The sequence below is a fragment of the Natator depressus genome, chromosome 2 (assembly GCF_965152275.1).
Source record: "Natator depressus isolate rNatDep1 chromosome 2, rNatDep2.hap1, whole genome shotgun sequence".
In the NCBI taxonomy this organism is placed as follows: domain Eukaryota; kingdom Metazoa; phylum Chordata; order Testudines; family Cheloniidae; genus Natator; species Natator depressus.
This window is the reverse complement of record NC_134235.1, coordinates 109,344,289-109,368,476: the sequence shown is the minus strand read 5'-3', so window position 1 is coordinate 109,368,476 and position 24,188 is coordinate 109,344,289. Positions and strand designations below refer to the sequence as shown.

The 24,188-nt window shown below is 39.9% G+C and overlaps 1 protein-coding gene across 7 annotated transcripts in view; it reads left to right on the top strand.

Moving 5' to 3' along the window:
- The window catches only part of ATXN1 (ataxin 1), a 265,370-nt gene that overhangs the window by 49,268 nt on the left and 191,914 nt on the right, over nt 1-24,188 (top strand). For 6 of the 7 annotated variants that reach the window (XR_012638150.1, XM_074944831.1, XM_074944836.1 and 3 more), the window contains one exon: nt 22,425-22,550. The exons of the other annotated variant lie outside the window; for it this stretch is intronic. The gene's annotated coding sequence lies outside the window, so the exon portion shown is untranslated. The remainder of the gene's footprint in view (nt 1-22,424; nt 22,551-24,188) is intronic. 7 annotated transcript variants of the gene reach the window in all.

Here is a 24,188-nt window from a genome sequence, read left to right as displayed (position 1 = left end):
CTACATCTTTCATTTCTCTTTCTCCACACTAGTTTTTGAGGTTTCTTAACACTATCATACATCTCATTTAATTAAATATTAGCATGAATAAATTTGAAGCAATTCAAGGCAGAGCATCCTACGTCTTAAAACCAAAATTGATCAGTTCAGGTATTTGGATAGCTCAAATGTATTTATTTCACCAGAATGAACAAATTATCTTTTGCCACCAAAGTTCTGAGCTTTTTGTAATTTGGTGTATATCATCTCTGTCGTGTCAGCAGCTTCTGACTACAAAAAACCTATTCTAAATTTAGCTTTGAGAGCTAGAAAGCATGGATTCTCCAGATTGCTGGCAGAGAATTCCAGACTAGGTTTACAATACATGGGGGCAAATGCAACACAGTTTGAAGTAATACGTTTTGGATGAGACATTTAATTGAGGTAACTTCTGCCTTTCTTTGGGTACTGCCTAGGTTTGTCCTGATAGAGAGCGTGGTCCTTTACCAAAAGAGTTTGGAGGAAAACCCTGGTGTCTTTGTAAAACCTCTAATTTCATAATCTGTTTACCGTTATTGTTGTGACTGGAATACTTAGTTTCTGCCTCCTGACTTTCTAATATGTAAAGGTTAATACATGGAATCTCCCCAAAAACATTTCTCCTCTTAAGATTCTAGTTTGGCAGTGTTTCTAACTTCATACATATGTACATAAGTATGTTTGTATGTCTGCATGTGTAAGCATACTTGGCTAGAAAAAATTTCCAGTACATACTAGCCAGAAGTGTGAAAGGCAACAATGGCACACCAAGAGGTTCAGCATCTCGATAACTCCAGCTTCTGGGAAGTGGACAAGCTCGAGATTTTTATTATCATGCTCTCCTGTGACCCTGCTTTGGGGCTTCATATTTGGAAAAGCCTCTAGTTAGTAGGTGTTAGAAGGAGGAGGGAGGACAGAGGTTGCTCTGCTTTGGGGATTCTTTTCCTCCAAGAATAACTCCAGTACCACCTGCTGCTGCTGCTTATGTATTTCCTAGGCAACAGCACTGTGAAACTGATGAGATTTTCCAGTTTCACTGTTGTGTAGCCTTCTAAATAACAATAGTGAACCCCACCAGAGTCTTGTTAATTTCACTCTTCTGCTTTTTGGCATAGCAATGAGGAACAGCATAGCTACTGGTGCTTTCTATCTGCAGGCTCTGGATGGCACTGCCTCAGTTTACGTTAATATGCACATTTCATATTTCAAAGGTTCTTTGTAACCATAAGGGCTAGAAAATTAATATTTGTCAAGGTTCCCTCCCCACTCTGAACTCTAGGGTACAGATGTGGGGATCTGCATGAAAGCCCCCTAAGCTGATTTCTACCAGCTTAGGTTAAAAACTTCTCCAAGGCACAAATCCTTTGTCCTTGGACGGTACGCTGCCACTGCCAAGTGATTTAGACAAAGAATCAGGGAAAGGACCACTTGGAATTCCTATTCCCCCCAAGCCCTACACTCCCTTCCTGGGAAGGCTTGAGAATAATATACCAACTGAATAGGTAAACCAGATTTTTAAAAAACAGAACTTTATTTGAAGAAAAAAAAAAGTAAAAGAAGCACCTCTGTAAAAGCAGGATGGAAGGTAACTTTTACAGGGTAATCAGATTCAAAACACAGAGGATTCCCCTCTAGGCAAAACTTTAAAGTTACAAAAAGCAGGGATAAACCTCCCTCTTAGCACAGGGAAAATTCACAAGTTGAAAACAAAAGGTAATCTAACGCACCCTGCCTTATTTACTTACTCTTTTTGCAATATTGAGACTCACTTTAGGATGGTTTATAGGAGAAGGAGTTTTCTGACCTGGTGCTTCTCTGCTTCCCAAGAGAACACACAAACAAAGAGCACAAACAAAGGGCCCCCCTGCCCCCCCCGGATTTGAAAGTATCTTCTTTCCCCATTGGTCCTTTTTGTCAGGTGCCAACTAGGTTATTTGAGCTTCTTAACCCCTTACAGGTAAGGAGAAATTCTAGGCTACCCTTAGCTGTATGGTTATGACAATATTTTTAAATGAAAGATTCAGTTCTGTCTTTGTCTTAGGCTTCTATACTCACCAGGGCAATCTTCACACTCACCACTGGCAAGCTGACATTTTTAAGCCTTGTGTATGCATGCAATATAAATCTAACTATCAATATAGTTTGAGTGGATCATTATCAATAATAAGGTTTGTGTGAAATTGAAGTTTATCATTAAAATAATTGCAGGGTGAGAAAACAACAGTGGAATATAATTCCCAAAGCTGCAATTTCCCATATCTAGACTATTATGTTTTAGCCCACAGGAGGATTATATGATCATCTCAGCCAATATAATAGCAGCCATCTTTGATAAATGTAACTTTAAACATTAAATTACATAATGTGTACAGTTTTGTCCCTCATATTAACTTTACATTTTTATTTTTACTCAGAACATTGCTAGGTGGCCATTTCTTTATGAGCATTTATGTCAGGCTTTGAGTATTTTTTTTAATACTTGTGCATCATTTTTATTCAAATGATCTTCAAGATCTTTGGGTGACAGGCAAACATAAGACAGTTCTGAAACATGATACTAATTATGGAATATTGCAGCACTCCCTTCCTTCCTCCAGAGATATAGGCAATATAGTTCTGGAAACAAAGGTTGGGATTCCCACATGGCAGTGTAGAGTACTAGCAATGACTGGGATTGTTTTTCCAGTGGCGCACAGACCACCATCTATTTTCTGGTGGTTGTAAAAGTCAACGTAGGCAATGTCTTGAGATTTTTAGTTCATGTATTGAAACAATCCACTGATACTGATTAAAAATACTTTTTTTCTCTCTGATAACTCAGGTTTGAAAATGTGTATTTTTTTAAAAAGTAGGTTGGATGTTCAGGTATCAAAAAGTTTAAAGAGAAACAGACACATAAACATGCTCTTTTTTTCCCTCCCCTCTCCTCCTCCTCCCCCTCCCGGGCCCCCAACCTCGTATCTTTTGATTTGTGGCATTAGAATGAATCTGGCTATATCCTGCCACATGATACAGCCCACTTTTTTATTACTTATTGCTCAGAACACTTTCAACTTACGGTTTCAAGCAGGTGGTAGCTTACCATATGTGGATTTAAGTTGGTGACCAAAGTTCACATCCCTGGATATGATACCACGATAGGGTTCCTCACCATAGAGCTCATCTTGACCATTTGCAGTCACTCTTAGGAACCTTCTTTTTTCCAGAAACATGGAGACAGCTGTGGAATCGCCCCTCTTGTTCCTTCTGTAATGGCACAGTCCATCTGAAAATCTGCTTCCTTACTTGGTTTACCAACATTTTACTTACGAGCCCTGACCCAAAAGGAAGGAATCGGATCAGAGTATCTTTTGTTAGATGTTGTGCTAAGGAGCAAGGAAGGAAAACCAATTAATAGGCTAGCGCACATACAGTACTTCTGTTTTATAAGACGCCTTTTTAAAGTACAAGTGTTGTACTGTGGCCAGCAAGTTTCTAGAAAACCATTCTAAACTGTTCTTTTGTTACATTTAGTACTTCATTGTTATGGCACATGCAATTCATGTATTACACAACAGTTATTTTGGACAGAATCTGTGAATTTATTGAAAATAGATGTTATAGGTGTTGTATGAATATTGCCTTGGATTAGTTTCTAGAACACAAGGTAGTGTAGTTCCTTCTTGACTATATTCATTAAAGTGCAAGTGCAACCTGTGTATCAAGAGGAAAATGTACTAGGAACCCTTCTATTTGTACCAATCACAGATGTCCTGGTGACGGGTGTGGTGTAAGACTCTGAAAAGAATAAAATAGCATTAACCCTTACACAAGTTATTTTCCCCTCTTACTTTCAGCACTATTTTAATTTTTTTCTTTTTATTTTCTGTGTGGATTTCTTTCCTTCCTCAGTGCTGTCCCCAGACCATCAACATGGACATGTTCATTCTAATCAGACTAGAAAGGGTTGTAAATTCCCCTGCAACTCCCTGTTACAAGGCCAGTTTTTACTCCCTGTCTTTGAACCATCATCTCCTGGTAGGCGTTTGCCATGGGTGATCTAGCCTACCAGTTAGAACATCTAGCAGGCTACCTTCTACCCTAAGACTCATGACAATACTACTCAGTAATAAAGACAAATGAAAGTGCATGTTGATGTCACCCTTATCCCTGGAGCACACATCAGTTTTTTGAGAGATGAGAGACCTTGAGACCGCATTTGGATTAAGATTTTCCAGTAGTGTGTGCTAGGAAGTCCATAGCTTAGCTCTTGTGCATGGTTTTGACTCTCCCAAGAAGCCTTCATCAATATTTTTCTACATTTCAGGGATCTCTGTTGTACATCTTCACTTTCTGTTCCTTTACAGTATCTCTGAATGTTTTGACACTCATTGCTTTGGTTCTTGAGTCATGTCTTATATAAGTTTCTTTAGTAGGTTCAGAGTTTCTATTTAGAGGTGATGATGTGCTTCTGGTGTAGATATCGAAGCATGAAGTGTTAGGCTTTGATTGTGGTGGCGGGTTTTTTGTCCTAATTGCATTTTCTCTTGGCTGTGCGCTGCCTTTTTCTTATATATGAGCAAGCATAAAAGCCAAGATGTTTAAAAATGGGTGATTGAAGTTAAGGTCTTAAAATCATACTTAGGCACTTAACTAGAATTGTTCTGACCTTAAAAGGTACTGAGCACTCAGACAATTTAAAAAAAAAAGGGGGGGGGGGGATAGGACCTGCAGGTACTCAGCACTTTGAAAATGCAGCCATTTTTATGTAAGTGCTTAAATATGGATTTAAGAACCCAGATTTAGGCACCCATGTTCGAACATTATATACCATAAAATAAGGAAGTGGGAGGGGAAGGAGGTGGGAGGGACGTAGGTCATAGCTTGTAGGGAAGGAGGAAGGAAACCTGTTGTTGCCCGGATGCTCAAAAATGGTGAGTCAGGTCCCCTAAACATCATAATGGGATTTACAATTATGTTTTTTTTTAAAAGATAACTTCCTGGGTCTTTTGTATTTGTCTTTTTGTGGTCATAGCCTTTAGGGGTCATATTTTCAAGCTTTTCTCTGTAAGCATAAGGACTAGGAACTTACTTTTAAAAAAATAAAACTGAGATTCACACATAATTATTTGAATCCAGAAGCTGGGTCTTTAAGAAAAGGACCAAGTATTGTCATAGTTGTGATAAAATCCTGAGAGTTGGCAACACTGTTCATGCTAGACCACAAGAGGGTCTTTGTAGTGCGCTTTGTCAGTTTGTGGAAGTTGCTCTGATCCATGGGCACACAATGAGATGCTGTGCTGCACCTTCTAACAGGCATGGCACAGAACTCACAGCCCAGGGAGAGGGAAGTGCTAAGGTAGTTTTAAGCTAGCTTTGCACCCTCCTTCTGAGCTGCTCCAGGAGCTGGACAGGCCCTGGCTCTAAGGGGCTTGTCTAATTTATAGCAGTCTCCAATGGCTGCCATATGGGTTGCAGCACTGTCCTGATTCTCTGCAGGGCTGTGGTCCCATCCTCGACACCCCTCACTAGCCCCACTGCTGGCATACCCCCTATGCCATTGCTTTTGAGGGGGTGTCTGGAAGCTGTCAGTCTTCTGCACTGCCCATTCCAGGGAAATACACTTCCAGGTGCTTTTATTCCCCTTTACACTACTCTGGCCTTTTTACATGGTGTAAAAGGGCTAGAGTGGGGTTGAGGATCTCACTCATAGTAAATACCGTATAAGACTTTAATAGAGTATAACACTGGGTCTCTCTATCTTAATATTGCTGTACAAATATTAACTAATTAACATGCATGTTTCCAGTGTCAGTACAATCATCAAATTTATCCTGTTTCCCCCATGATTTCTTGTTTTCTCGAATGATTTGCAGTGGGAGTTTTTACAAGGAGCTTTTTTTTTCTTGAACTTTTGCATTATTTGAAGTGTGTTTTTTCTGTAAGGCTGATATTTGTTCAATGCAGAAAAAAATCCACTTTTTGTCATGTGCACTTCGGTTTGTCTAGTAGATTTCTCATCAGATATGAATGCAAAGTTGCAGGCTTTTACAGCTTTCTTTTGATACCTTATGCTTGCTGTTTTCCTGATGATTGTTGTGTACCTTTTGGATACTCTTTTGACTTGTGTGTAAACTACTGCGTGTAGTTTCAGTTGGAATATGCTTTTGGTTTTATGACACTACTATGACTTGACTTTCTTATTTATCATCATGGGCAGCGTTGCTGTTTGGGGTCTGGTATGATCTGTTATGTTTTTGTTAGCCTTTTTTGGTTTGCTAGAAATACATTCAGTGGGCTTTTCAGGAATGGGAGATGCTGCTTCCAGTAACAAATTTTACACTGCAATAATACCTGTCTAATAATTTTGTTTTCTACTTGTAATTACATGTTATTACTTGCTAGTAATTCCTTTAGAATTTCTGAGTTCATTTTCAACTCTCCAAACATAATTTAAGGAATAATTTGTATCCCAGCTGTTTACAAGGCTGAAATTCCATCCAAGGTTTCTGGTGTCATCACAGAACCAAGATGAAATTATAGCTTTAATTTATGGACTTTTGGGGAATACATTATTTATTACTATAAATTAGAAAATTATTAATCTCTGTTTGTGCTGCAAGGCCGGCCCACTGCTAAAATCCGCAGGAAGTGCTGAAATGTTACAGAACTTCTGGAGCAGTTTGCAGCTTAGTGAAGCTGCCAAAAAGGCTTTTGCACTTCTTCAAATCTCCTGGAGGCGATGAAAAGTCATGGAGTCACTTCAGGGTTTCTTCTAAAGCTCCAGATGGTGGTGATTCTGCAAAACTTTAAAACTTTCATGTTCTAACTGCATGCCTTCCCTTTCCCTCCATCTTTCTCAACAACAGTTCCCTTAATCTAAAACAGTAACCAAATTAACAAATGGAGTTGCACTGTGTTTTTACGGACCTTGATTCAGCAGATCACTTATGTGCTCAAGCCCAAGAGAGGCCAATGGGGCTTAAACACATGCTTAAAGCTGAGTACATGCCTAAGTGCTCTGCTGAATCTGGGCTCAAATTTGGGGCTTCTCATAGAGCCCATTTGAAGGCTTGTCTTCAACCTTCACTAAAATTCTGTGTGTGTGTGTGTGTGTGTGTGTGTTTGCATGGGGGAATGCCTGCATTGGGACAGTGTGTGCCTATGAAAAATGACTGAAAGCCTTTTTACAAAATTAATTTGTTCTTTCAGTTTTTTTCTCCAGTGGCAGTTTTGATATTCTATGCTTTGGTGACATTTCAGTTCTGTAATCTTTTCTGACATTAGAAAAGTCAGTGATTTGGCCTTCCTGAAGACATTAGGACTAGATATAACCTCACCAACTGCAGTCATGTATAGCCTTGAGCCAAATTCTCTCTCCTGTGATACCAATGCAACCAGTGGGGGAGTCCTCACTCATCTGAGAGGAGCATTTGGCCCATTTTGGTTTACAGTATGATGCCGTGTTTTCGTACGCAGATAGGCACCAGTTACCTCAGATTAAAAAACCTGCCTTCAGATTGCCTAATTATGCCCTACCTCCTGAGCATGCTGCTGTGGGGTTTTGTGCGGAGTGAAGAGGTACATTTTTGTAGTTGCACCTACTGTGCCCATGTTAGAAAATGTATCTTGAAATGTTTAAAAGAACTCTAAGTAATATACTCTCATAACATTTTGTCTTCAAAAGTACCCAGCGTTATTTTATCTGAAGAAAAGAGACAGATATTTGTAGAAGATCAAACGGATACAATATCTTAAGAAAGAGAGTAACTGATGTAAGTGAAGTGAATGCTTTTATGCTGGTACAAAAGGATTATAAAAAATTAAATACACCCACATTCTAAGGCTGCATTTTTACCCCAGGCTCTGGTGACATGTGCAAACCACTCAAGTTTCAATCTTGTGGGTTATATTGTCACCAGAAGTTCTGACTAATACTGTACAGTTTTACAAATGACAGTTGGGTACAATATGACTTAAAATGACAAACCTTTTTTTATTATTATTTATTTTTTATATATATATATTTTTTTAAAAACAAACCTCAATGTCTATGGACTGTCTGGACCCAGAGAAGTTTGAGGCTGGATCTAAATTTGATGCTCAAATTATAAATCCCAGAAAATGGTTACAATATAGGGCAAAAGTTGCTAATACCTTCACAATAATCGTGCATCCAGAAGCCACTGTATTAAAACACACACACAACTATATAGGCAGCATGGGTGGAATTCACTTCTTCCTGCACAAATCCAGAATAATCAGAGTTTGTACAGGGAACTGCATGGGATTAGAAGAATGGACACAGCAGCCAGTCTGCTTCAGCCTGTTAGCTGGAATGGTGGCTATAGTTTCAGCACGCACCTGTGCAGGAGTTTTAAGCCATTGGATTCACATATTTAATCACCTGCTCCTTGCAGCTCTATCCAGGGCCAATAATGGGTTCCTCCTCACTACCAAGCAGTGCAGAGGACCCTTCTGTGCAGCTACCCTCTTTGTCATCCCTAGTGGATGGCTAAATTGGGGTTTATGTTGTGCGAAGAGGCTTGCCTGGATGAAATTCATCCCAGAGGACTAGCTTGTCACAGGGTCTGGTCTATGCCCCAGCCTATACCCAGTCTCCCTGGGAGTGACCCCTTTAATATGCTGGCCCCCAAGGACTCGCACAGTTCCACAGGGCCAGTCCCGTGGCCTCCAAGGCTAGGAGACTGGGCCTTCAGCACCAGCGCTCCATGCAGCGACTCCGGCCACACCAGGGTCCTGTGGGAAGCTTGTACTGTCCGTGCATATTTGCAGCGACACAGGTAGCCTTTTAAAAAACAAGGTAAGCACTTATTAGTCACCTGGCCCAGAGAATCTGGAAGTCCTGAGGTTAGCAAACAGAGGCAAAAGTTAAGCCATTAGTAGTCCAGTCTGGTCAAACCAGTGCCATGGTGAGCCGGCCAAACTGTGGTGGACTGCATCTCTTGTTTTCACTCACTCTTCCCCTCCACTTTGTTCTTCTTCTTGCAGTTTTCTGCCTTTCGATGTTGATGGTTCAGTTGTTGAGCGTCTCTTTGCCTTGCTGTTTGCTCTGTTGATTTGGGCTTGGTTTCAGCCGGTTGTTTAATGACTGTATTCATTCCATCCATCCAGCCCTATGACACTCCTCCTTCTTTCACTGTTTTAGCAGGAGACTTAAGCTTTTTTTTTTTTTACAATGCAAAGTTCAGAGGGAAACCCAGGCACACACAGTCTTCATAAAATATTTCAGAAAATTTTCACTTTGTGTCACAGCCACAGGCTTATACACCCTTTAAATCAACAAAATTGGCTTTAAATGGGGTTTAAGTTCTAGATAGGCTTTGTACTGGCTTTTTGCCAGGGTGGATTTCACCTTATATGTCTAGAGATAGTATGTCACGCTAACTGAGAGGAAACTGGTTGTTTTATCTAGGGAATTGTTTTATAAACTGTGTCATTATGGTTATGGGAAACTGTGAATTCTCCCTGAACACTAAGTAGTATAAATCTCACATGCACATCTTCTGATCTTTTTTTCTTTTTTTTTTCTGTTTTGCTACAAGTGTTATTGCCACTTTCATACAGAAAATGACATGGCTGCAAGTTTTTGGATTGTGGTGGCACTTACTCGGAGTTGCTGGGAATTAAAATGAGAATAGATGAGGGATGAGACTTGAAGGGAGATTCCACAAGTCAGACTCAGGTTGGTTGTCATTCCGAAATAGAACTGACAACTGTGGGCCTAGTTATGTTAGGCCACTCCCGTCTAAGAGTCAGATCCTGCACTCATGTGTTTGGGACACACGTTCTCTTGTATCTGTGGGCAGGACTGAGATCTAAATTTTACCATTTGCATTCTGAACTGGGCAAGATCAAAGACAACCTGGAGAAAATGAAAGAGAAAGGATGATGGTAGATTTTAAAATAAGATTTGGGTTAAATGACATTTTGGTATAGATTGTGGGAAATGAATCTTAGGTGGTGATAAAACATCCTGAAGAATGTATATCAGGCTCTGCTTTCTTCTGTGTCCACTCCCCCCTGGGCCTCCTCGCCTTCACATACAAACTTGGGGCCAATAGAGGCAACTCCAGTGATTCTGGTGACAGCACTGTGTTTGGTTTGTGCTTTGTGCTTTGTAGCATGGATTGCTTTGCAGTCCAAGTTTTGGCTTTTAAATCAGTTACTATTTGATAACCTCATTTTATACTCTGCTGACTCTGCTTCCCTTAGGTATACAGTATGAGCATGTGAAGTTATATAATTGCAGTAACTTCAGTTTACTGTCATATAATGAATGATTAAAGGCATAATCTGTATTTTCAAAATACATAAACAACTCAGTGTAATCAGTAAAATATTTCCAGAAGACAAAGACAAACTGCTAGGGCAGAAGACAGAGGTGCTTGGGACTTCTTTAATGAGTCCCATGAAATCAGATGGATTCTCACAAATCTGTTTGAATTATGTATATTGTTGCCCTTGAACATTTTCATATGCATGAGCTGTTGCATACCAAGTTCTAGTAGTAATAGGCAGCTGCTGCCTGGTCTTGGAAAAAGATACTACAAATACTTGAAACAGGAAGTATTAGTAAAAGAAGTGAAGTTGAGTGCCACACTAACATGGTGGCCTAGTTGCATTGTTTGGGCCTTCTGCTTCAGTTTCCTTTTTTGGCTTCTTGCTCCTTGAAGTAGCAGGAGATTAGAGAGCTGAGAAGACACCATGCTCAGCCCCTGTGGACAAAGAGTTAACAGTAACTCCACTGACTCGTGTGGACCATAGTCCTGCATTTGCACATGCTTAACTTTACTGATGTCAGTAGCCCCACTCTCACATCCTTAAAGTTAAGCCTATGTGTGTAAGTGTGTGTAGGATTGGGGCCTAATAGAGCCGTGTTGACTGGCTCTGAAAAGAGATCCACCTGCCCTGCTAGCCAAAGTAAATGGTGAGCGAGTCTTGAGGTTGAAGGGATGTAAAATGGAGAGAATGGGGTGTGTGTGAGAGTGAGAGAGAGAGAGAGAAACTGTTGAGGGCCCAGAAAGAATGCAGAGAATTCTCTAACAAACATATTTGTATCTCATGATTGTGGAACTGATCAGCCACAATGTATTCTCTCTATTTTAAATAGACAGTTTTAAGAGTAGTTTATAAAATATATAGACAGAATTATAAAAAGGGTGTGTCTTCTAAAGTGCCGTGTCTGAGGAAAAATGCATTTAATGTACTCTTGTATTCTTAATGTGTACACTCACTGAAACATGCGCGTGCGCACAAACTCTTAAATAGATTTAGTCATATGGATGGAAGAAAACCACTCACTTTCTGAAAATGATTTAATGTAAAATTATTTCATTCCTTAAAAAATGTTAATTAGGAACAGCGTTAACTATAGAAAGGCCCAGGAAAGTGGTAAATTTCCTACCTGCTAAAGTCTTTAAATTGAAATGGGATGTCTATCTAAAAGATATGCTCTACTGCTAATTATTGTGCTTGACAGTATCTACTTGCACAGCAGGGAAGGATAATTCCTTGGTTAAATATCGTGACGTGTGTTATGCAGTAGGTCAGACTAGATAATCATACTCGTCCCTTCTAGTTTTTAGAAGTTATTAATCTGTGCTCAAGGCTTTAAATTTTATACAAATCAATGAATTATTCCAGTTTATATTACATGTAAATATATATGCCATGTGTTTGTATGCAATATGGTATAAAAGGCATTATAGTGTAAAATATAAAAGTAATTACTCATGTGGGCATGCATGTGTGTGTGTATAGGGATATGCGTGTGTGTATATCCTTTAAAATATTTCATTCCTTTTGAGAGAGAAAATAATAATTAACCTTATTTAGTAATGCATCAGTAAGCAATAGCTGAAACTTTTCTTTTTTCAGTCTGTTTTGCACTAATGAAAGACAGTCGCACTGCTTAGCTTTGCTTCAAACAACCGTGACTATGAAGTGGCTGGTTTAAGGTTACTTTTGTTTTCTGCAGACAGTGTTGCTACATTCCATTCACTGGCTATAGATCTAGAAAAGAAACTGAGTGTACCGTGTGGAATGTTGAAAAGAACACCATAATTTTTAACTTATACCAGTTGCCTCTGAAATTAAAGCTATGTTGGAATAGTGACAGTAGCATAAGAAATGTTCTGTAATTTGTGGGAAGTGGCCTGAATAAATACAGTACAGATTAAGGTACGTTCCAGTAAAAGGTTAATAAGAGCATGTGCGTGTTTGTAAAAATTTATAATAGACATAAAAAAAAATTCTGGTTTTATTATTTTTAAACTTCATTAGCCACAACACAGAAAGGAGTACATAACAATAAGCATCAACATCATGAATTTTCCATTAACCTACTCTATTCCTGACGTTGCCCCTATCTAACTCATGTTATGAATCATATTAAGAAAAAACACCCTGTTAAGCCTATCCAGGGGAAAAACCCTTACCTCACCTCGTCTCCAAAAAACCCCCGAAACACCTACTTGCCCTGTTTTGACTACACCAAAATCTAATCTATTCTTTACTATATAGATGTACAGATACACTTTTCCTGTCTCTCACAAGAACAGTGTTGTCCCACTTTCTTTTGCTGAAATGTAATATTACTACAAATTACAATAGTAGGTTGAACATGTTAAAGAAATGGGTCAATGGAAAGATTACATTTTCAATCCACGTAAACCAAATGTAATCACATACAGAATGCAATACCTCAAACCAACAGAAGGAAAGTGAATCTCAACTTAAATTTGCCTGAGTAAAACTGTGCTCAGATTTGACATTCAGTAATCTCATAGAATTGGCACTATCATTTTGAAACACTGAATTTTTTAAATGTTAGATGCATGTGTTTTCCTTTCTTTTAATTCGAACATGATTTTTTAGTTTTATTTTTGTGGCCTTTTTAAAATCCAGCCTCCCTCTACTATTCCCATAACTTTCTATCTAAGGTACTTACTTATAGGGCCCTATCACCATAGTATCTGAGCACCTCTCAATCCTCACCATACTCCTGTGAACAGGTAAGTGCTATTATCCCTATTTTACTGATGGGAAACTGAGGCACAGAGAGACCAAATATCTTGCCCAGGGTCACACAGGAAGTTGGTGGTAGAGCTGGGAACTGAACCTGGGTCCCCTGAGTCCCAACCTAGAGCACTGGCTCCTGGATCATTCTCTCCACTTTGTGCATGCAATGAAGAGTGAATGCAAAATTACAGATGCATTCATGGTGGTTGGGTATAAAAAATTCAGGACTCTAATGTTTAGCCTTTCAGATGGTTCTAAGAGGTATGAGACAATGAAATAGGGCACTAAGATCTGTCTTAAAAATAACGCTGTTAGAATAACATCTCATTGATTGACTATCCAGAAACAAAAGTGTCTTTTTGTCATAAAACAAACAAAAGCTTGCTTTTGTTTGAAATGGATTGTGCAAATAGGGGATGAATATTTATGGCATGCCACGTTCTCAACTGCCTTCATCCTTTTCATTCACGAAAAGGGATTCTTTGAAATTGGTGGTGTAATGAAATTGTGAATTCTATATACTCTTCCTCTGCATTTGACCTTGTTAACATTGGGCCTAATTCACACCTGTGGAGAGAGCCAGCAGAAGGCCTGTGCAGGTAGCGTGAGGCTATCATAAGTATTCCTATTGGATTCAAGTGGTACATTGGCTTCTGCGTGGGGGTGAATTTTATCTAGTGTCACCATATGGCTGACAAATCCGGAATGGAAAAGCTGCAGAGGAACAGAGAGAATGATTGACTCTGCTTGATTTACCTCTTACCTCAGGGCTATTTGGGAGTTTGTCTCCAGCTACTTCTTAGCAACTTGGTAGAAAACATTTGCATTAGGCTCTTGTTATTGCTAGGGAAAATACATTGGTAGAAAAGCATAGAAACCTCTTCCCCCTTTTGGTGGATGAATGTTTCCAGCAAGTATGGTGGGTTATGTAGGTGGAAAGACTCTCTCATTACCTTGGTTATGGAGGAGAAATGACAGTGTTTTGGGGCACTATTTAAGGAAATTTGGAAGGGGCACTTGAAATCCATTTTGAAAAGAAATATCCAGGACAAGTGACATAAAATCAGACTTAGACTGTCAATTTAAAAAAATCATACTTCTATCTTGAATATTCTGCTGGCTATCTTTGTAAGTTGCACTTAAAATTTATTGTTACTGAAATGGAAGGGTTGGGGGAGAAGAATGATTTCTCTCTTGTTTTCCAGTTTGTTAGGGTTGGGCTTTTGACAGCACTTGGTGGATAGTCAGTTTCACAGTTTTCCCCTATATAATCATTTAGTTAGTCAGTTTCCCTTGATGGTTTTTGTGCCTCTTTCACACCACAACAGGGGAGAGAAGAACATTGTTAAAGCTAGGGAAATGTGGTTGTAAAACCACAAAATATGGGGCAGGCATAATACCTGAAACTACTTTTAACTCCTTTTATTGATTTTTTTAATTGACTAGATTTCAGGGTGGTGCACTCCATTTTAAGGCTGAGTTTATTATAATTTTTATCATCATTTTATTTATTATTGAAATGCTACTAATATAGTGATGTAAGTGTACCTAGTGCTTAACAGACAAAATATACTGACCTTCCCTCAGGAAAGGTAACAAACCTTCTGGGATAAGTGGAAGGGAGGAGAAGAGTGTACAGCAGTTAGGGCAAGTCTACACTACAAAGTTATGTCGACTTAAGTTATGTAGACATGCAACCACTTGAGTAATTAAATCACTTTTGCACGTCCACACTATGCTCCTTGTGTTGGCAGTGTGCGTTCTCACCAGGAGCGCTTGCACTGATTGAACTGTCAGTGTGGGGCATTGTGAGACACCTTCTGAAAGGCAGGAACAGTCGATATAGGCAATGCAGTGTCTACACTGGCACTGCATCGACCTAAGAGCTACGCCTTAGGAGGTGGAATTATTAAGTCGCTGTAGTGTGCGAGTCACATTGGTCGGAGCTACTTTTAGTGTAGACGCTTACAGAGCTAGGATGGTGTCAGCTGCCTTATGTTGACCTAACTCTGTAGCGTAGACCAGGCCTTAGATCATGTAATTGCTTTAGTTAGTAAAAGCCACGTCTTAGGCATTTCATAATTTTTCTGTCTTAGCTTTCTTCCCTTTTCTTTGTATATATTCCCATGAGGAGATTAGAGTGAGTAGGCCTCAGAGAAGAAAGGGTGTATTGAGAAGTTTGAAAGAGAGCTTGCATTGTGAGGGCCAATGACCATGTCATCTTCTATGACTTGTACAACGCCAAACACACTTTTTAAGCTTATCAAATAACGGCCCTGGTCTAGCAAAGCCCTTAAGTTTGTGCTTAATTTTGAACATGTGAGTGGCCGCATTGAAGTCAATGCTTGAAGTACGTATGTGCTCAAGTTCCTTGCTGATTTGAGGTCAATAATAATAAGATATTAGTTAAGGATTTTTTACCCAACTAGTGTGTTCTGTTTTAAAGCAAGTTTTTGTGGCTGTGGTGGTTTGGAGGTAGAAAAGGAATATAATTTATACTTAAATCTAGCTCTTCTATAGCCCTTTTCATCGGTGGATCTCAAAGCGCTTTATAAAGGAGGTCAGCATCATTATTCCCGTTTCACAGATGTGAAAATGGAAGCACTACTATAGTGAGGTGTTGTGGAAATATTGTCTTGATATTGTAAGTACTTGATGCTATACTACACATCTTTTTAAAAAATGTGCTATTACCCCAGTAGGGTACGTGTGAGGGTCAGTCTGACAAGTGTGACAAACCTGGGTTCCTGGATTGGACTGTCAGCGATCCACAGAGTTGATTACCAATCCCATCATTTGTTGAAGTTCTTGTGTAGTGATTCGTGCTGACAAAAAGGAAGTGGAAATACAGATGACGGGGGAATAACAAAACACTATACAATTACAAATCTTCTCTGTAATATGTGGCATGACAGCTGACATGGGAACTTCATCTACTTCCGTATCCTATCTCCTCGTTAAAGGAAAGGGTTTGGCTTAAGTAGTCCTTTTAAATCCAACAAATTCTTCTAGCGCCCAGGTCCTTGTTATTCTACATTAAGGCTTTTGTTGCTTCCCTGACTGCAACTAATGGCCTTGGTGGTGTCCAAAAGCATAATCTTCTCTTGCTGGTTGTCATGCTGCTGCTGGTTGGAGGCTGGTCAGCTCCAGAGAGCTGAAGAATGTTAATGGTGTGATCGCTGGTGTTGCTACAGAAAGTTTCTGCCAAAATTACCTGTTTTCCATGGCATGAGGAGAATTCTATTTTAACATAGCTAAGTGAGCTAGATTGTTCACTCTGTGGACAACCACCTATCCATAAACAAACACATGCTACTGAAAATCCAGCCTAACATAGCCAGCCTACAGGTGGGGTGGAGTTCAAGATACAGATCTCGTCTTTAAATGCTGAGCTAGCTCCTTTTTAAGGCAGAGAGTAAGGGAGGGAAGAACCTCAAGGCTGTGTGCTCTGATAGCTACTCTGCTCCCTTCAAAATCCATCTCAGGGGACCCAACATTTCTTAATTTTTCTAGGGGCCCTACATTTAAATAAGCAGACTATACACAGGTGCAACATATTTCACCACAGTGAAATACGCTACCTGTCTCTGTAACATCTGTGTGTACTTACCTCAGACAATTATAATTGTTTAAATATAGTGTTCACCGTTTTTCATGTGCATATCGAAGTTTTATGAAAGAACCTTATTTCTGGCACCAGATTGTCCAGATAGGAAGTGTAGACAGTAATCATTTAGGAGGTGGCAGCGCAGTGGTTCCGATATTGGAACTTAGAGTTTTTTAAAGCAAGCAAAGTTTTGTAATCCCTCGGTGCATGGGCCTCCTGGACAGTTCAGTGGCAGCAATCATGAAGGTATTAACTGGGCTGGACCTCATGATTGTAATGTATTGATTTCCCACTTTGCCCCGCTGTACATGCTCAGATACTGTGGCAAAGGAGTACCTACACAGAAATTCTAAAACAAAGGCCTATTTCTGTCATCTACATGTCTGAGGTCTCCAGCTCAGTGGTGGTGTCAGGAAAGATTACGCCTTTGAAGACATAATCCCGCATGGTGTGGCGCAGGTCTTGCTACATCTTTTAACATGATTAGCAAACTCTCCACTCAGGGCTGGATGAAGGCCTGGAGACAACAGGCGTGTGCCTTAGGCTGCGAAAGCCATGTGATAAAGTCACCACCGCAGCTTTCAGGGTCTTTTTTTAAAAAGAATGTATTTTTCTAGTCCTCTCGTTTGCAAAGTCGTTTAGAATCCGAGTGCAGCAGATGTCTGAGTTTGCCGACAGCCTCCAGTGCAGGGAAGACCAGCAGCAGACAGTAATGCCAGAGAGGAAGCCAACGAGTACTACATACGTCACCAGAGCAGAGCACATCCCCTCTTTGAGGTGAGGGGCCCTGCCTCTGCTTGAGTGGAGGAAGAGGCACCCTCCTGCCATTCCCACCACTACCTGGGGGGAGCAATCTGGCCGTCATAATTTCTCCCTCTGGTGGCACGGGAGTGTCTCTAGGGCTCTGGGTTACCCTAGTCTGGCCCTGACTGCATCCTGATGCACATGGGAGTGGAGCCAGGGCTCTGCCCATTCCCTGACCAGAATCACCTCTGGAGCTAGTAAGTAGTGCAGGCAGTTCTAGTCATCCCCACCCGTTCTCTCCCCCCAGTACTTAGAGATGGATTATCTGTGTCAGTGGGAGAGCATCTGTGCAGGGGAACAGTTCACTGTACGCTCTCTTCCCAGCCCCTGTGCAATCACACGGGGAGGTATGATCTAACTCTTCCTGTGTAGTGCGTCCTGGGGTTTAATTTCTTTCTTTTCTTGATTCTCTGTTTCCACTGTTGTGGTTTTCGTTGGTTTTTATTGTAATCAGACATGTTAAAATGATTAAGTACAAATTGCTGGGGATGGAAAACTATCTTGGTCAGTTTAGCACAGACAGCACCCTCAGACAAATGCAAGTATGAAGCAATCCGGCAGAAAGACTCTTTACAGTGTTGCCAACTCACGCCATTTTATCAGAAATCTCGCGATATTTGGTGTTTTTCTTAAAGCCCCAGCTTCTGGATTCAAGCAGCTATATAAAACAGTTCTGTGAGTACTCAGAAACCATTCAGCCTTCCATGGATGGCTTTGCTCAGAGAGCTCCGGAAAAGGCAGTAGTGCTGATAAAAGTACAATCCAGCAGAGTGTTTCCTAGCTTGTATTTTCTAAGGACCAGATTCTGATACTGTTACTTATTTTGAGTAGCACCTCGCTCTACAAGGGACCTTTTGGACTTCAGTGGGTTGTTTTGTTGATTTTAGTACTATTGATTTTAGGTGCTATTTAAAATGTGTTAAGGGTGTCTGTCACTTACCTACTTAGTTGTATATTGTAGTTGTTAGTAATATTTATTTATTAATTATTTATGATCACCGAGCCATTGTGCTTGGCTTTGGTTCCCATTACCATAGTATCAGAGTGCCTTATAATCTTTGTTCAGTGTATCCTCACAAGTCCTCACTGTGAGGTAGGGTCATACTACTGAGTCCATTACACAGATGGGAAACTGAGGCACAGAAAGATTAAAGTATGTAAGTGATTTAGGAGCCTAAGTGCCATTTTCAGAAGTGACTAAGGCTCAGATCCTCAAAGGTATCTAGATGCCTAACTCTCGGAGGATTTAGGCATCTAAATACCTTTGAGGGTCTGGGCCTTAGGAGCTTGCATCTCACTGAAAGTCTTGGGCACTTCTGAAAATGTTATGTTATATGACTGGCCCAAGGTCACACAGGGAGTCTGTGGCAGAGCAGGGAATCTGGCCCTAAATAAACATTATTTATTTATTACAAAAATTAAAGATAAAGGTGAAAGTGAGAATTAAAAGATTTTATGTTGCTGTAGATCTTAAAATGCAACCTTCCATCCCTTACATTTAAATAACACAAAGACTGTGACACAAACACACAGGGAAGCCAGGAAGTTGATAGCAAAGGCTGATAGCTGGTAACTCATGCCCATTACATTTTGTCTTGAATTAATACTGTTTGCAAGGTGGGGTGAGGCACGGATAGATTGTCTTCCTTAACTTTGAACTTCCAGGCTTTTCAGTATTTGGGTCTCAAGTTTAAAGGGTCTCATCCTGCTCCCACAGGTCAGTGGGCCTAACTGTGCAATCTCTAGTCACACTGAGCGAGAGTAGCCTCCTTGAAGTCAGTGCAGTCACTCACATCAATGCTTATCAATGTGAATAAGCCTTCCACGGATGAGACCAGTGTGGGCAGGAACAGGCTATAGTTACTTAAACAGGAGGTTTGGGGTTCTGTATGTAATGTAAACTGCTTTAGGGACTGGTGAAATGCATGCCGTTTCTGTGTAGGTACTAAAAGAAAAGTAGTAAGGGGTTTAGGGGTATTTCCGCCCTCTCTTAAGTACAGGAGTTTTTGTTCCCGGTATTTTTTACAACTGGAGCTGCACCATCATTGATTTTACTTTTTGAATCACTGACCACTTTTGGAAAAGTTACTTTGTGTTTGCAGAAGAATGCACAGTCACAGAGAGACGTGGATAATGACTCCACTTCTTAATTAAAAACAATGGAAAAAATTATTCAGTGCTGCCTGTCCGACATAGCTGAAAAAAAGCAAACAAACAGTTTGGCTTAAATGCATGTAAGCTCAGGAATTCTGTCCTCAGTCACATTGTGAAACTTCCTTGACTTCAGTGGGGGTTTCACAGGTGTAGCTGAGGGGAGAATTTAGCTATAAATTTTGTATAGCAATTGCAAATACAGTTCTAAAATTTGTTTATAAAACGATAACTAACATACCCAGAATCCAAAGGGGATTGTGAAATAGGATGAAGCGTTCTCAAAGAGAAAATGAACTCAGTGCTGGTTCAAAGCACTAAGTCATTTAATACTGCAAGAGACAGCTTAAACCTTAAATACTGGACCAAATGCATCCCTGTCATAAATGGCTGTACATGAGGATAAACCTGACCTATTGTTTTACTACAATCAAAAGAAGATTGAGCATGTTGGTGTAACTCTTAATCTCTTATTTTAAAATCAAAAACATTCATGCTTTTTTGGTGATTGTGGGGAATATCAAAATTGTATCGTATCATAAGAATGGCCATACTGGGTCAGACCAAAGGTCCATCCAGCCCAGTATCCTGTATACTGACAGTGGCCAATGCCAGGTGCCCCAGAGGGAGTGAACCGAACAGGTAATGATCCAGTGATCTCTCTCCTGCCATCCATCTCCACCCTCTGACAAACAGAGGCTAGGGACGCTATTCCTTAATTATCCATTAATATCAATTAATCAATTAATATCAATTAATATTAATTATCCGTTAAGTCCATTAATGGCTATTAACCTTCATGAATTTATCCAGTTCTCTTTTAAACCCTGTTATAGTCTTAGCCTTCACAACCTCCTCAGGCAAGGAGTTCCACAGGTTGACTGTGTGCTGAGTGAAGAAGAACTTCCTTTTATTTGTTTTAAACCTGCTGCCCATTAATTTCATTTGGTGGCCCCTAGTTCTTATATTATGGGACCAAGTAAATAACTTTTCCTTATTTACTTTCTCCACACCACCCATGATTTTATATACCACTATCATATCCCCCCTTAGTCTCCTCTTTTCCAAGCTGAAAAGTCTTGTCCTCTTTAATCTCTCCTCATCTGGGACCCGTTCCAAACCCCTAATCATTTTAGTTGCCCTTTTTTGAACCTTCTTTAATGCCAGTATATCTTTTTTGAGATGAGGGGACCACATCTGTACGCAATATTCAAGATGTGGGAGTACCATGGATTTATATAAGAGCAATAAGATATTCTCCGTCTTATTCTCTATCCCTTTTTTAATGATTCCTAACATCCCGTTTTTCTTTTTGACTGCTGCTGCGCACTGCTTGGACGTCTTTAGAGAGCTATCCACGATGACTCCAAGATGTTTTTCCTGATTAGTTGTAGCTAAATTAGCCCCCATCATATTGTATGTACAATTGGGGTTCTTTTTTCCAGTGTGCATTACTTTACATTTATCCACATTAAATTTCATTTGCCATTTTGTTGCCCCATCACTTAGTTTTGTGAGAGCTTTTTGAAGTTCTTCACAGTCTGCTTTGGTCTTAACTATCTTGAGCAGTTTAGTATCGCCTGCAAACTTTGCCACCTCACTGTTTACCCCTTTCTCCAGATCATTTATGAATAGGTTTAATAGGATTGGTCCTAGGACTGACCCTAGGGGAACACCACTACTTACCTCTCTCCATTCTGAACATTTACCATTTATTCCTACTTTGTTCCCTGTCTTTTAACCAGTCCTTAATCCATGAAAGGATCTTCCCTCTTATCCCATGACAACTTAATTTACGTAAGAGCCTTGGGTGAGGTACCTTCTCAGAGGCTTTCTGGAAATCTAAGTACGTTATGTCCACTGGATCCCCCTTGTCCACATGTTTGTTGACCTCCTCAAAGAACTCAAATAGATTAGTAAGACATGATTTCCCTTTGCAGAAACCATGTTGACTTTTGCACAACAATTTATGTTCTTCTATGCATCTGACAATTTTATTCTTTACTATTGTTTCAACTAATTTGCCTGGTACTGACATTAGACTTACAGGTCTGTAATTGCCAGGATCACGTCTAGAGCCCGTCTTAAATATTGGTGTTATATTAGCTATCTTCCAGTCACTGGGTACAGTAGCTGATTTAAAGGACAGGTTACAAACTATAGTTAATAGTTCTGCAATTTCACATTTGAGTTCACACACAGAGTCACTCTCTCTCATTCACTCACCCTCCCACCCTTCTTTCCTCCCTCCTTCAGCCAGTCTGTCTTGTGTTCTGTAAATTCCAAAATATTGTAGTACATATTTACTGTCTGGTCTGATATTTTCCCACATATCAGTATTAAAAAAGATGAATGTGACAAAGTGAACTGTGTGGCTCTTTAGGCAGTCAATCAAACGTCACATAAATCTTCCTTAAATAATAATCATGAACGATCACTATCTACTGTAGCAGTTTGTTATTTAACACAACACATTTTTCTGATTTGCATCTACGGTGATTCTTTCCTTTCCCTCATGCAATTTTGTATTTTGTTGAATGAGGTACTCATTTGTTCATTAACAACCATACTATAGTACAGTATAGTGTACCAGAGAACATGATTTTTTAAAAGTACTTCAAAGTTGTTTAAGGCAATTGGGGGGAAAAAGTGCAACCTACAGAACAGTCATCCGAGTGCTTCTGCTCTGGGTAGTTAACACAGTTGCTTTAGGAAATAAAATATACATTGGAGAAAGGTCAGGGATTTCCCCTGAGCCACCTAGCAACCACTTGAAGTGACATTTTCATTCTGAGTGTTTCTTGTTTTGTTTTCATTTAAGTATCCTGGAGCACAATGGAAAAGTTTTAATATGAGACATCAGAAAAAAGGGCTGCAATGTCTAGTGTGCTGAGGGGAAAAAGAGAGACTTATGACTGCATCTTGAAACGCGCTCAGATGATTTGAGGTAAGTGATAGAAAAGGTTTTGGCACAGATTCGATTGTAATTAATGTAATCATTATTAACTTTTGAATCTCAGGATGTCTTTATAACCTGCATTGATAGATGAGCGAGTGTGTGTGTAAGTAAAAATAACATAAAATTTTAATGGCAAATCCAGAAAAGAAAAAAAAAAAGTAGTGTACTTCTGTTTCTGAAATTAACTACCTGAGCAAACGCTATCCAGCAGACTCATATGCAGGTGTTTAACTTCATGCAAATGATTAGTCCCAGTTGAATCAATGAGGCTTCTCATGTTTAAAGTTATTCATATGCATGAGTATTTGTGGGATCAGAGACCATATTATACAATCCCATCTCAAGAAAGGTATTGTATAAAATATAGTGGATTGTAGGAAAATGCCTATACAATCTCTTATTGTTATAGAACTAACATTAGTAATCAGATTTTACAGCAGTCTGCAGTAGTATTTTTACGTTAAATAGATACCTTTCAATTATATATTTTAAAAATCTTCACCTGGAATATCAGACTTCTTACAGAGGTCTGTTAATTTTATTTTATCTTTAATATTTTGGCTGGCTTAACTGCTTTGTTGGTGACATTCTTCACTGGTGCAGTTAAAACAGTAAAGTCTCCTTTCTGAACCAGAGCTATAAATGGTGCATCAATATTTGAATAACAGCAGAATCAGCACTTCTGTCACTCAGACTACTTTGTGTTGTTTTGTTTTAGCATTTCCTAAATAAAGAGGGTTTAAATATGAATTGCAATGAAGAGCCTCATCTTTCATCTCTGTTCTTCATTTTCCAGGCCTTTATTTTGCTCGCATTCAAAAGGAATGACCGAATTTTTGTCTTGAGTAAGGGAAAAAATACAATACGGTTGTAAAACTATGATCCCTGAGCATACTATAAAAATAGCCATTAAAAAATCCTGTGGCCTCCTTTCTGAATAGAAATACCAAACCATTTCTTCCATTCCACATATAAGTGTTGGAAAATTACTGTAAGAAACCTGCACAGTTGAGGACATGGATGAATTGCTGTGTTCTCTCATGGGACAAGGGTTAGCTGTGGTGTGAAAGGGGCAGGGAATGTGGTATCAGGCCCGTGCAGAGCATGAGAGCCACCAAGGAATTCCAACAGCAACCCCCTGGATCTTGGGACATCTCTGTGGCGTGCCTGCATCTTGATGCACTATTGCCCTTCACTCCCCCTTCCTCAAGCAGCATGACTGGCTACCGTGGTCATGGTGCCACTAGTATCTCTGAGCATTAGTCAGCTCTCAGAAAGGGGATTTGAAAAGCCATGGAGCCGACGTTCTTGTTGTAAGGACCAGCCTTAATACTCAGGAGGATTTCCAGTGCACCACAGCACTGCAAACAGTTACTGCTCAGCTCCAAGAAGATGCACAAAAACAGCACTGCGAACGGTAAGGAGAAGTCAGAAAAGCAGGTCATCAGCTTGGAACATCAGGTTGCTGAAGGGGAAAATGTGTTTGGCATCTGCCATATCCTCAGTGTTCCTCTGCCCCATCCAGCTATGCTGCTCAAAATCCTACAGCAAGATTACAGCGGGGCGGGGAAGAGTAAAATGCACAATGTATCCCTTTCCCGCCCTCTTTTTCCCATTGCTTGGACT